Source organism: Scyliorhinus torazame, chromosome 1 (assembly GCF_047496885.1).
Source record: "Scyliorhinus torazame isolate Kashiwa2021f chromosome 1, sScyTor2.1, whole genome shotgun sequence".
Classification (NCBI taxonomy): Eukaryota; Metazoa; Chordata; class Chondrichthyes; order Carcharhiniformes; family Scyliorhinidae; genus Scyliorhinus; species Scyliorhinus torazame.
In genome coordinates, this window is record NC_092707.1 from 404,842,894 (window position 1) to 404,855,217 (window position 12,324).

Sequence of the window (12,324 nt, forward strand, 5' to 3'; positions counted from 1 at the left end):
GTCCTGCACCCTGCTGAACTCTGCCATCGATCCTTCCATATTTAAAGCCATCTGTTTCATTGCTCCATCACTCTTTAAACGCTGTTTATCACCCTTATATTTGTCATTTAGTTTGGTCTCAATTTTATATGGCAATAAATAATACTCTCCCCCACACAGGAGCAGCAGGGACACAACAACATTGTGCGCTGGAGCTAATTCCCGCCTGGAGCTCCCCACATTTATCATCACTGCTGTTCCACCATTGTCAACTTACAATCGCGCTAGCTAACTCTCCAGTCACCCTCAAAGCCTGGCTGCGTGCGGTATATTTAACCAGAGGGTGAAAGGCTGATTTTAACCCTGCAGAAGCAGGTTGGCTGGGCAATTGTCTGACAGCACTAACTTCGGCCTAAAGATACTCGGTGAATTAACCTGTGTTTCTCTGGTTACCAGCCCTGCGGCCAATGGGAACAACCCCTCCCCCGTTAATTCGATGACATCTTTCCTTTACCTCTGCGTAGAACGACAGCACAGTTTCTCCAGTCTCTCCACTGCTTTGAGGTTCATCGTCCTTGCCATCGTTCTCCTCTGCACCCTCCACAAGGCCTTGATGTCCTTCCGAAGAGTAATGCCCAGATTCCACCCAATCTTTTTTTTTTGTATCAGGTTCCCAAGTGTCAGCTTGGATTATATGTGGTGAAACCCTATCCACATTGGGAGCAGAGAAGCCCCAGTACTGTAAGGGGGTGAGAGTCCATTGTGGAGTGACCATGCCAAGGAATGTCTTAAAACAACAATTTCGTTGAGTATCAAATAGTGATAATTGTAATAATTGTGATATACTAATTATAATTCATAATATGAAAAGAAAGAATAAAAAGAAAGCGAACTTTATTGAAATAGAAAGCACTTTAAATATTAAAGAAACAAAGGAAGACAACTTTACTTCCACGCTATACATACCGGGCCAGAATTCTCCGTCCGTTCACAGCAGCGGGATTCACTATTCCCGCTGCAGCGTCTGGGAGATTTGGTTCAGCGCCAAGTTCTCCGTCCTCGCTGGCAGTGGTATCGGGGAGGACTCACCACGGAGAGTCCCGGCCATTATATTCCAAATGTGAACCCCAGATTGACGTGTTCACAACAGCTTCACAAAATGGTAAAATCGCTCTTGGCTCATTGCCGAGTCTCTGAGTTACAGAGAAACACGGGAACTAGGGGCAGGCGGAGTCCATTCGGTCCTTCGAGCCTGATCTGCCTTTCAATCAGAGCACGGCCGATCTTCTATCCCAATGCCACCCCCCACACACCCCCACCCCACCCCCGCCCCCGTGCTCCCCCACCCCTTGACACCCTTAGAGTCTAGAAATGTATCTATTTCCTTCTTAAATACATTCAGTGACTTGACCTCCGCGCCCTTCTGTGGTCGCGAATACCACGGCTGACCACCCTCTTCTCGCCCTAAATGGCCTACCCTGTACCCTGACACCGGGACCCCTTATTCTAGACCCCCCCCCCCCCACCCCAACCAGAGGGAACAACGGGTGGGATTCTCCCAGCCCCGGGCAGGGCCGGAGAACCCCCGCCACCGGGCCACGCCGCCCCGACGCGATTCCCCGCAGAGCAGAGAATCGGCGCCATTGACGCCGGCGCGGTTGGCGCGGCGCCGGTCGCTGCCCGCTCTACGCGGCCAGCCCGCCGATTCTCCGGCCCGGATGGGCCCAGCGGCCGTCAGAAAAAAAACGAGTCCCGCCGGCGCCGTTCTAGCCCGCTCTGAGCCGGCGGCACCTCGGGGTTGAAGGGTCGGGTGGCGGCCTGTCGCGGGGAGACAGGGGTCCGACCCCAGGGCGGGGGGGCCTCCAATGTGGCCTGGCCCGCCATCGGCAGGCCGGCCTCTCTGGCTGGGGGCCTCCTTTCATACGCGCTGGTAGCCCTGCGCCATGGTGCGTCGGGGGCGGCGCGTTTAATGAATGAAATGAAATGAAAATCGCTTATTGTCACAAGTAGGCTTCAAATGAAGTTACTGTGAAAAGCCCCTAGTCGCCACATTCCGGCGCCTGTTCAGGCAGGCTGGTACGGGAATTGAACCGTGCTGCTGGCCTGCCTTGGTCTGCTTTCAAAGCCAGCGATTTAGCCCAGTGTGCTAAACCAGCTAAAGGAGGCCACTGCGCATGTCGGCGTTGGTGCCGGCACCACTGTGCATGCACGGATCCCGGGGCGCACAGCTCGCGCCGGGGCCGGCAGCTGGAGCAGCGTGAACCGCTCCAGCACCGTGCTGGCCCCCTGTTGGGGCCAGAATTAGTCCTGGCAGCGGCCCGTTCACGCGATGGCGTTTACGACGGCGTGGACACTCTGCCGCGGGATTGGAGAATCCCGCCCAACATTCCTGAATCCAGTCTGTCCACCCTGTCAGAATGTTATACGTTTCAATGAGATCCCATCTCATTCTTCTGGACTCCAGTGAACACAGGCCGAGGCGACCCACTTTTTCCTCACACGACAATCCTGCCATCCCAGGAATCAGTCTGGTGAATCTTTGCCGCATTCCCTCAATGGCAAGTATATCATTTCTTAGATAAGGCAGCACGATAGGATAGTGGTTAGCACTGTGGCTTCACAGCTCCAGGGTCCCAGGTTCGATTCCCGGCTTGGGTCACTGTCTGTGCGGAGTCTGCAAGTTCTCCCCGTGTCTGTGTGGGTTTCCTCCGGGGGCTCCGGTTTCCTCCCGCAGTCCAAAGTTGTGCAGGTTAGGTGGATTGGCCATTCTAAATTGCCCTTAGTGTCCAAAAAGGTGAGGTGGGGTTACTGGATTAGGGGGATCGGGTGGAGGCGCGGGCTTAAGTAGGGTGCTCTTTCCAAGAGCAGGTGCAGACTCGATGGGCCGAATGGCCTCCTTCTGCACTGTAAATTCCCGGATAAGGAGACCAAACGTGCACACAATGCTCCAAGTGCAATCTCACCAAGGCCCTGTACAGCTGCAGGAAGTCATTCTTGTGTCAGGGAACAGATGTAGTTTGAAGCAATCTATGCTTGTATTTGTGCGTATTAGAAACATGGTATAGATTTAAATAAGTTTAATTTTGTGTTTCTTTGTCAGAAAGGGTTCAAACTTCAGTTAGCGTGATGTTGCATAAAGGGGTTTGCACGTCTGTGGGTTTTGGTCACTTTAAAACGGTGTCTGCGTTCTAATTAAAGGGTTTACGATGTGAAAACAAACAGGGCTTAAAGAAAGAAGCTTGTTGCTTTGGAACCAGAGGCCCACACTGAAAAGCATAAGCACTCATTGGAACCAGGTACCTGAGCAGAAAACAGCTCTCACAGAAACTGCCAGCACAGGTTGGACAATGCAGTAAAGTGAAGAAAGCAACCGGTCCACATCAGACAGCATTTCCCTGGCCCTACACTCTCTCTTGAGCATCTCGAAAACAAGGACTCCTACATCAAACTCCTATTTATTGGCTACAGCTCCGCCTTCAACACCATAATCCCAGCCAAGCTCATATCAAAGCTCCAAAACCTAGGACTTGGCTCCCCACTCTGCAACTTGATTGCCGATTTTCTGACCAACAGACCACAATCAGTAAGAATGAACAACAACACCTCCTCCACAATAGTCCTCAACACCGGGGCCCCGCAAGGCTGCATACTGAGCCCCCTACTCTACTCCCTGTACACACACGACTGCGTGGCAAAACTTGGTTCCAACTCCATCTACAAGTTTGCTGACGATACGACCATAGTGGGCCGGATCTCGAATAACGATCAGTCCGAATACAGGAGGGAGATAGAGAACCTAGTGGAGTGGTGTAGCGACAACAATCTCTCCCTCAATGCCAGCAAAACTAAAGAGCTGGTCATTGACTTCAGGAAGCAAAGTACTGTACACACCCCTGTCAGCATCAACAGGGCCGAGGTGGAGATGGTTAGCAGTTTCAAATTCCTAGGGGTACACATCTCCAAAAATCTGTCCTGGTCCACCCACGTCGGCGCTACCACCAAGAAAGCACAACAGCGCCTATACTTCCTCAGGAAACTAAGGAAATTCGGCATGTCCACATTAACCCTTACCAAAGTTTACAGATGCATCATAGAAAGCATCCTATCGGGCTGCATCGCAGCCTGGTATGGCAACTGCTCGGCCCAGGACCGCAAGAAACTTCAGAGTCGTGAACACCGCCCAGTCCATCACACGAACCTGCCTCCCATCCATTGTCTCCATCTACACCTCCCGCTGCCTGGGGGAAGCGGGCAGCATAATCAAAGATCCCTGCCACCCGGCTTACTCACTCTTCCAACTTCTTCCATCGGGCAGGAGATAGAGAAGTCTGGGAACACGCACGAACAGACTCAAAAACAGCTTCTTCCCCACTGTCACCAGACTCCTAAATGACCCTCTTATGGACTGACATCATTAACACTACACCCTGTATGCTTCATCCGATGCCGGTGCTTATGTAGTTACATTGTGTACCTTGTGTTGCCCTATTATGTATTTTCTTTTATTCCCTTTTCTTCCCATGTACTTAATGATCTGTTGAGCTGCTCGCAGAAGAATACTTTTCACTGTACCTCGGTACACGTGACAATAAACAAATCCAATCCAATCCAATCCCAGAAGTAAAACAACAGATAGTTCTAGAAACTAAGGGATGAAAAGGGAGATCCCAAGAAGACTGGAGCAGTTAAAGGAACAAAGAACTAGCATCTGAATAACATACTGTTCACTGAAGTTAAAGAAAGGGGCAGAGAAATTCTTCCAGTTAAAAACAGAGTTGTAAGGTGCAGGCCTGGAGAAGTTGACTTAGAAAAAGCCAGGCATCAGAAGTAGTCCTAAGGTTGGTGACACCTGAATACAGCCTGTGAAGCAGTGATGTTCTATTGACAGGGCTGGGTACCTGAGAGATTGTGTGGAAGCTTGAATGCATGTGGCAAACCAAGGCAAAGGAATAACAAAAGGAGAATTTGAAATCCTGGAAGTGGACTCTTGGTAAAGACATCAGGGGCGGGATTCTCTGACCCCCCGCCGGGTCGGAGAATCGCCGGGGGGCGGCGTGAATCCCGCCCCCGCCGGCTGCCAAATTCTCTGGCCCGCGATGGGCCGAAGTCACGCTGCTGTAATACCGGTCTCGCTGGCGTGAATTAAACCACCTCCCTTACCGGCGGAACCAGATGGCGCGAGAGGGTCTCCGGGGACTTGGGGGCGATCTGGCTCTGGGGATGCCCTCACGATGGCCTGGCCCGCGATCAGGGCCCACTGATCCGCGGACGGGCCTGTGCTGTGGGGGCACTCTTTCCCATCCGCGTCGGCCATAGCCTCCGCGATGGCCGACGCGGAGGTGACACCCCCCTTGCGCATGCGCAGGGGATGAGGTCAGCAGCCGCTGACGCTCCCGCATGTGCGCGGACTTCCGCCGGCCGGTGGGTCCCGTCAGCCCCGGCTGGCGAGGCGCCAAAGGCCTTTCCCGCCGGCCGGCGGGGCGGCAACCACTCCAGCGCGGGCCTAGCCCCTAAAGGTGTGGGCTTGGGCCCTAAAGGTGCGGAGAAATCCGCACCTTTGTGGCGGCCAGACACCGGAGTGCTTCCGCCACTCCATCCCCCGGGATCCCCCGCCCCGCCGGGTAGGGGAGAATCCCGCCCCAGTGAAAACGTTTATTGAAGCCAAAGTTTCAGTGAGATATGTTGGCTCACAATGTGATAAGTATCTGGGGGGATTTGATGAGAAATACACAAAGGTTATCTTGGGTGCCACCTGTCACTTGGTTACAGAGCATGGTGGGCGGGATTCTCTCAGAACACGCCGGGTCGGAGAATCGCCGCGCCAGGCGCGAATCACGCGATGCCGCCCCGACGCCGGGGGAGATTTGGCACCATTGGAGCCGGCGCGGGGGGAGCGGCGCAGGTCGGGGGTCACTCTACGGGGACTCCCCCCGGAGATTCTCCGCCCGTGATGGGCCGAGTGGCCGTCCAATCGGCATCCATCTTGTCTGGGGCGACCTGGTTGGGGGGGGGGTCCGACCCCGGCGGGGGGGAGGGCCTCCACCGTCGCCTGGCCCATGATCGGGGCCTACCGATCGGCGGGCCGGCCTCTCGTGGTGGGGGCCTCGTTTGCTCCGCGCCGGCCGCTGTAGCCCTACGCCATGTTGCGTGGGGGCCGGTGCGGAGAAGGGAGCTACCGTGCATGCGCGCATTTGCGCCGGTCGCAGCGCGCATGCGCAGACCCGCAGCGCCCATTCAACACCGCTATCAGCAGCTGGAGCGGCATGGGTCGCTCTAGTGCCATGCTGGTCTCCTGTAGGGCAAAGGATCACTACACATAGAGGTCCGATGACGCTGTCGTTCAACTCTCCAGTTTTTATGACGGCGCCAACACTCTGCCTTCAGATGGGAGAATCCCGCCCGGTGTGTTTGACCACAGTTGGCCTGTTGGCTTACAGGGACTGTGTACTTATCAACAATATAGTGTAAGGTATATGCTGCAAATAGTGTTATCCTTTAAAATCTATATACATCTGAATTAGATACTGTGAAAATGTGGGCGGAGCAAAGCAGTTTTGTGTTAAGAACAAAGAACAATACAGCATAGGAACAGGCCCTTCGGCCCTCCAAGCCTGTACCAGACATGGTACCAACCTTTTCCAAAGCCCTCAGCACTTCCTTGTGCCGTATCCCTCTATACCCATCCAATACATGTGTTTGTGAAGATGCCTTTTGAACGCCGTTAATATATTTGCTTCCACAACCGCCCCGGCAACCTTCCATGTTCAATAATGTTTTATTATTTTGTTAAAAGTTAATCAGCAGCCTGTGACTTTGTTCATCCACGATTCTAAAAAAGAATAAAAGTTACGGTTTATTGAACATAGAACATAGAAAATACAGCACAGAACAGGCCCTTCGGCCCACGATGTTGTGCCGAACCTTTGTCCTAGATTAATCATAGATTATCATTGAATTTACAGTGCAGAAGGAGGCCATTCGGCCCTTTGAGTCTGCACCGGCTCTTGGAAAGAGCACCCTACCCAAACTCAACACCTCCACCCAACACCAAGGGCAATTTGGACATTAAGGGCAATTTATCATTGGCCAATTCACCTAACCCGCACATCTTTGGACTGTGGGAGGAAACCGGAGCACCCGGAGGAAACCCACGCACACACGGGGAGGACGTGCAGACTCCGCACAGACAGTGACCCAAGCCGGAATCGAACCTGGGACCCTGGAGCTGTGAAGCAATTGTGCTATCCACAATGCTACCGTGCTGCCCTTGAGAACAAATAAATCTACACTATATAATTTTACCGTAATCCATGTACCTATCCAATAGCTGCTTGAAGGTCCCTAATGTTTCCGACTCAACTACTTCCACAGGCAGTGCATTCCATGCCCCCACTACTCTCTGGGTAAAGAACCTACCTCTGATATCCCTCCTATATCTTCCACCTTTCACCTTAAATTTATGTCCCCTTGTAATGGTTTGTTCCACCCGGGGAAAAGGTCTCTGACTGTCTACTCTATCTATTCCCCTGATCATCTTATAAACCTCTATCAAGTCGCCCCTCATCCTTCTCCGTTCTAATGAGGAAAGGCCTAGCACCCTCAACCTTTCCTCGTAAGACCTCCTCTCCATTCCAGGCAACATCCTGGTAAATCTTCTTTGCACCTTTTCCAAAGCTTCCACATCCTTCCGAAAATGAGGCGACCAGAACTGTACACAGTACTCCAAATGTGGCCTTACCAAAGTTTTGTACAGCTGCATCATCACCTCACGGCTCTTAAATTCAATCCCTCTGTTAATGAACGCGAGCACACCATAGGCCTTCTTCACAGCTCTATCCACTTGAGTGGCAACTTTCAAAGATGTATGAACATAGACCCCAAGATCTCTCTGCTCCTCCACATTGCCAAGAACTCTACCGTTAACCCTGTATTCCGCATTCATATTTGTCCTTCCAAAATGGACAACCTCACACTTTTCAGGGTTAAACTCCATCTGCCACTTCTCAGCCCAGCACTGCATCCTATCTATGTCTCTTTGCAGCCGACAACAGCCCTCCTCACTATCCACAACTCCACCAATCTTCGTATCGTCTGCAAATTTACTGACCCACCCTTCAACTCCCTCATCCAAGTCATTAATGAAAATCACAAACAGCAGAGGACCCAGAATTGATCCCTGCGGTTCCATTCTGGGACCTGACTGTCCAGTAGTAAAATTAACCTGGATCATAACACTTGCTCTTGTTCTCAAGTCCTTTTGCAATGAAGGCAAAAATACCATTGGCCTTCCTAACTGTCTGCGGTACCAGCATGCTCACTTTCAGTGGCTGGTGCACTAGGACACCAGGGGCGAGATTCTCCGATCCCCCGCTGGGCCGGAGAATTGCCGGGGAGCGGCGTGACTCAGCGGGGGGCAGGAATCGCGTGGTGCCAGTCGGAGGCCGTTGGCAGAGGCCCTCCCGGCGATTCTCCGCTCCGCAATGGGCCGAGTGGCCGCCCGTTTTCGGTCAGTCCCACTGGCGTAAATCAAACATGGCCCTTATCGGTGGGACCTGGCTCTGCGGGCGGCCTGCGGAGTCATCGGTGGGGGAGCGGGGGGATCTGGCCCCGGGGGGGGCCCCCATGGTGGCCTTGCCCGTGATCGGGGCACACCGATCTGTGGGCGGGCCTGTGCCGTGGGGGCATTCTTTCCCTCCGCGCCAGCCGCTGTAGCGGTCCGCCATGGCCGGCGCGGAGAAGAAACCCCCTGCGCTTGTGCTGGAATCACGCCAGAACACGCTGGCACCAACTCCCACCGGCTGTCTTTACAAGACATTCAACCTCTCTTGTCAACCATGGTTCCCTCACTCGACCATCTCTTCCCTGCCTGACAGGGACATACATATCAAGGACACGTAGTACCTGTTCCTTGAACAAGTTCCACATTTCACTTGTGTCCTTCCCTGCCAGCCTATGCTCCCAACTTATGCACTTCAATTCTTGTCTGACAACATCGTATTTACCCTTCTCCTAATTGTAAACCTTGCCATGTTGCACGCACCTATCTCTCTCCATTACTAAAGTGAAAGTCACAGATTTGTGGTCACTATCTCCAAAATGCTCCCCCACTAAAAAATCTATCACTTGCCCTAGTTCATTACCAAGTACTAAATCCAATATTGCCCCTCCTCTGGTCGGACAATCTACATACTGTGTTAGAAAAGCTTCCTGGACACACTGCACAAACACCACCCCATCCAAACTATTTGATCTAAAGAGTTTCCACTCAATGTTTGGGAAGTTAAAGTCACCCATGACTACTACCCTGTGACTTCTGCACCTTTCCAAAATCTGTTTCCCAATCTGTTCCTCCACATCTCTGCTACTATTGGGGACCTATAGAAAACTCCTAACAAGGTGACTGCTCCTTTCCTATTTCTGACTTCAACCCATACTACCTCAAGGCTCCTTGAACTGCCTTTCTGCAGCTGTTATACTATCTCTAATTAACAATGCCACCCCCCACCTCTTTTACCACCCTCCCTAATCGTATTGAAACATCTATAACCAGGGACCTCCAACAACCATTTCTGCCCCTCTTCTATCCAAGTTTCTGTGATGGCCACCACATCGTAGTCCCAAGTACCGATCCATGCCTTAAGTTCACCCACCTTGGGCGAGATTCTCCACTCCCGCGCCAGTTGGGAGAATCGCCTGGGCCGCCAAAATTTCCCGGGACGCCGGTCCGACGCCCTCCCACGATTCTCCCAAGCGGCGGGAACGGCCCGGTCGAGTTCCGCGGGCCGCAGGCCAGAGAATCACCGGACACCCAAAATGGCGATTCTCCAGCACCCCCGCTATTCTCAGGCCCGGATGGGCCGAGCGGCCAGGCCAAAACGGCGGGTTCCCCCCGGCGCCGTCCACACCTGGTCGCTGCCGTCGGGGACAGCACGGGAACCCTGGGGGGTGCGGCCTGTGGGGGGGGCGAGGGGGGATCCTGCACCGGGGGGTACCTCAAATGTGGGGTGGCCCGCGATCGGTGCCCACCGATCGTCGGGCCGTCCTCTCTGAAGAAGGACCTCCTTCCTTCTGCGGCCCCGCAAGATCCGTCCGCCATCTTCTTGCGGGGCGGACATAGAGAGGACGGCAACCATGCATGCGCGGGTGACGCCCGTTATGCGGCGCCGGCCGCGTCATCTATGCGCCACCGCCTTTACGCGGGCGACAAGGCCTGGCGCGTGTAGATGACGCGGCCCCGATCCTGGCCCATTATCAGGGCCTGAATCGGTCGGGATCGGGGCCGTTTCGCGCCGTCGTGATCCTCGACGGCGTTCACGAAGGCGCGGCCACTTCGGCGCGGGAGTGGAGAATCCCACCCAATTCTTCTTGCGTTGAAGTATACACACTTCAACCCATCTCCGTGCCTGCAAGTACTCTCCTTTGTCAGTGTTCCCTTCCCCGCTGCCTCATTACACGCTTTGGCGTCCTGAATATCGGCTACCTTAGTTGCTGGACTACAAATCCGGTTCACATTCCCCTGCCAAATTAGTTTAAACCCTCCCGAAGAGTACTAGAAAACCTCCCTCCCAGGATATTGGTGCCCCTCTGGTTCAGATGTAACCCGTCCTGCTTGTACAGGTCCCACCTTCCCCAGAATGCGCTCCAATTATCCAAATACCTGAAGCCCTCCCTCCCACACCATTCCTGCAGCCACGTGTTCAACTGCACTCTCTCCCTATTCCGAGCCTCGCTATCACGTGGCACCGGCATCAAACCAGAGATGACAACTCTGTCTGTCCTGGCTTTTAACTTCCAGCCTAACTCCCTAAACTTGTTTATTACCTCCACACCCCTTTTCCTACCTACGTCGTTGGTACCAATGTGCACCACAACTTCTGGCTGCTCCCCCTCCCCCTTAAGTATCCTGAAGACACGATCCGAGACATCCCTGGCCCTGGCACCCGGGAGGCAACATACCTTCCGGGAGTCTCGCTCGCGACCACAGAATCTCCTATCTATTCCCTTAACTATTGAATCTCCTACAACTATTGCTTTTCTATTCTCCCCCCTTCCCTTCTGAGCCCCAGAGCCAGACTCAGTGCCAGAAACCTGGCCGCTAGGGCCTTCCCCCGGTAGGTCATCCCCCACAACAGCATCCAAAATGGTATACTTGTTTTGAAGGGGAACGGCCACGAGGAATCCCTGCACTGTCTGCCTGTTTGGTTTTTTTCCCCTGACTGTAACCCAGCTATTCTTGTCCTGTACCTTGGGTGTGGTTACCTCCCTGTAACTCTTCTCTATAACCCCCTCTGCCTCCCGGATGATCTGAAGTTCATCCAGCTTCAGCTCCAGTTCCCTAACACGGTCTTTGAGGAGCTGGAGTTGGGTGCAATTCCCGCAGGTATAGTCAGCGGGCATACCGGTGGTATCCCTCACCACCCACATCCTACAGGAGGAGCATGCAACTGGCCTAGCCTCCATCCCCTCTTACCTTACAGAATGCAGCTGCCCTGGGGACCAACTGGATCTCCGTCCTCCGACTCTGCTCCCAGTCAGCTGCACTCTCTGTAAACTCCTGGCTCTCTTCTCACTCTTTGCGGAAATGTAGGAAACAAAATGAAAGGAGCACCTTACTCCCTCCTCACCTAACTCCCTCAGTCACCAAACTCTCACTGTAGCACTCAAATGCACCAAATTCAGCACTCCCTCAGTCACCAAACTCTCACTATAGCACTCAAATGCACCAAATTCAGCACTTCCTCAGTCACCAAACTCTCACTATAGCACTCAAATGCACCAAATTCAGCACTCAGTGCAAAAAAAAACCTTGGGAACGCACGCAAAAGGAAATATTAATGTTTTGCCCTTGGTTTAAAACCAACTTGAGTACGCATTTTGTTGTCCTTCAGAAGAACAACTTATTATCATAATAAGGCCGAGTCCAAAATACTAAGCGGTATTTTCTTTACATTACCTGACCTACTGATTTTCATTCTGAAGCAGTGTTAAACTATAGTCAAGCATTCCCAGCAGACCTTAGCAAGTGCCTTTCTTATAAAATATAGCCACGCAGCTAGATAAAATGAATACCCTTAAGCGGGCAATTAGTCCGCACACTAAAGTCCCTTCTACAGTCATCTGGGACTATGGCGACTTTACTTACTTGTATTAATATGCAGGGGCCTTGCCTCTGATGGCAAAAGGAATCAATCCAGGCATATGTCTTTTTTGAATTAAACTAAAGCATATCGACCAATAGTTCCCCCACTGCAGTCTCCCTGGTAACAGCTCAGCCAATCATAGTCAGCTTGCCAACCAATTTCGCATCCTTTTCTCACCCAGTATAAATTGCTGCTCCCTTTGAAA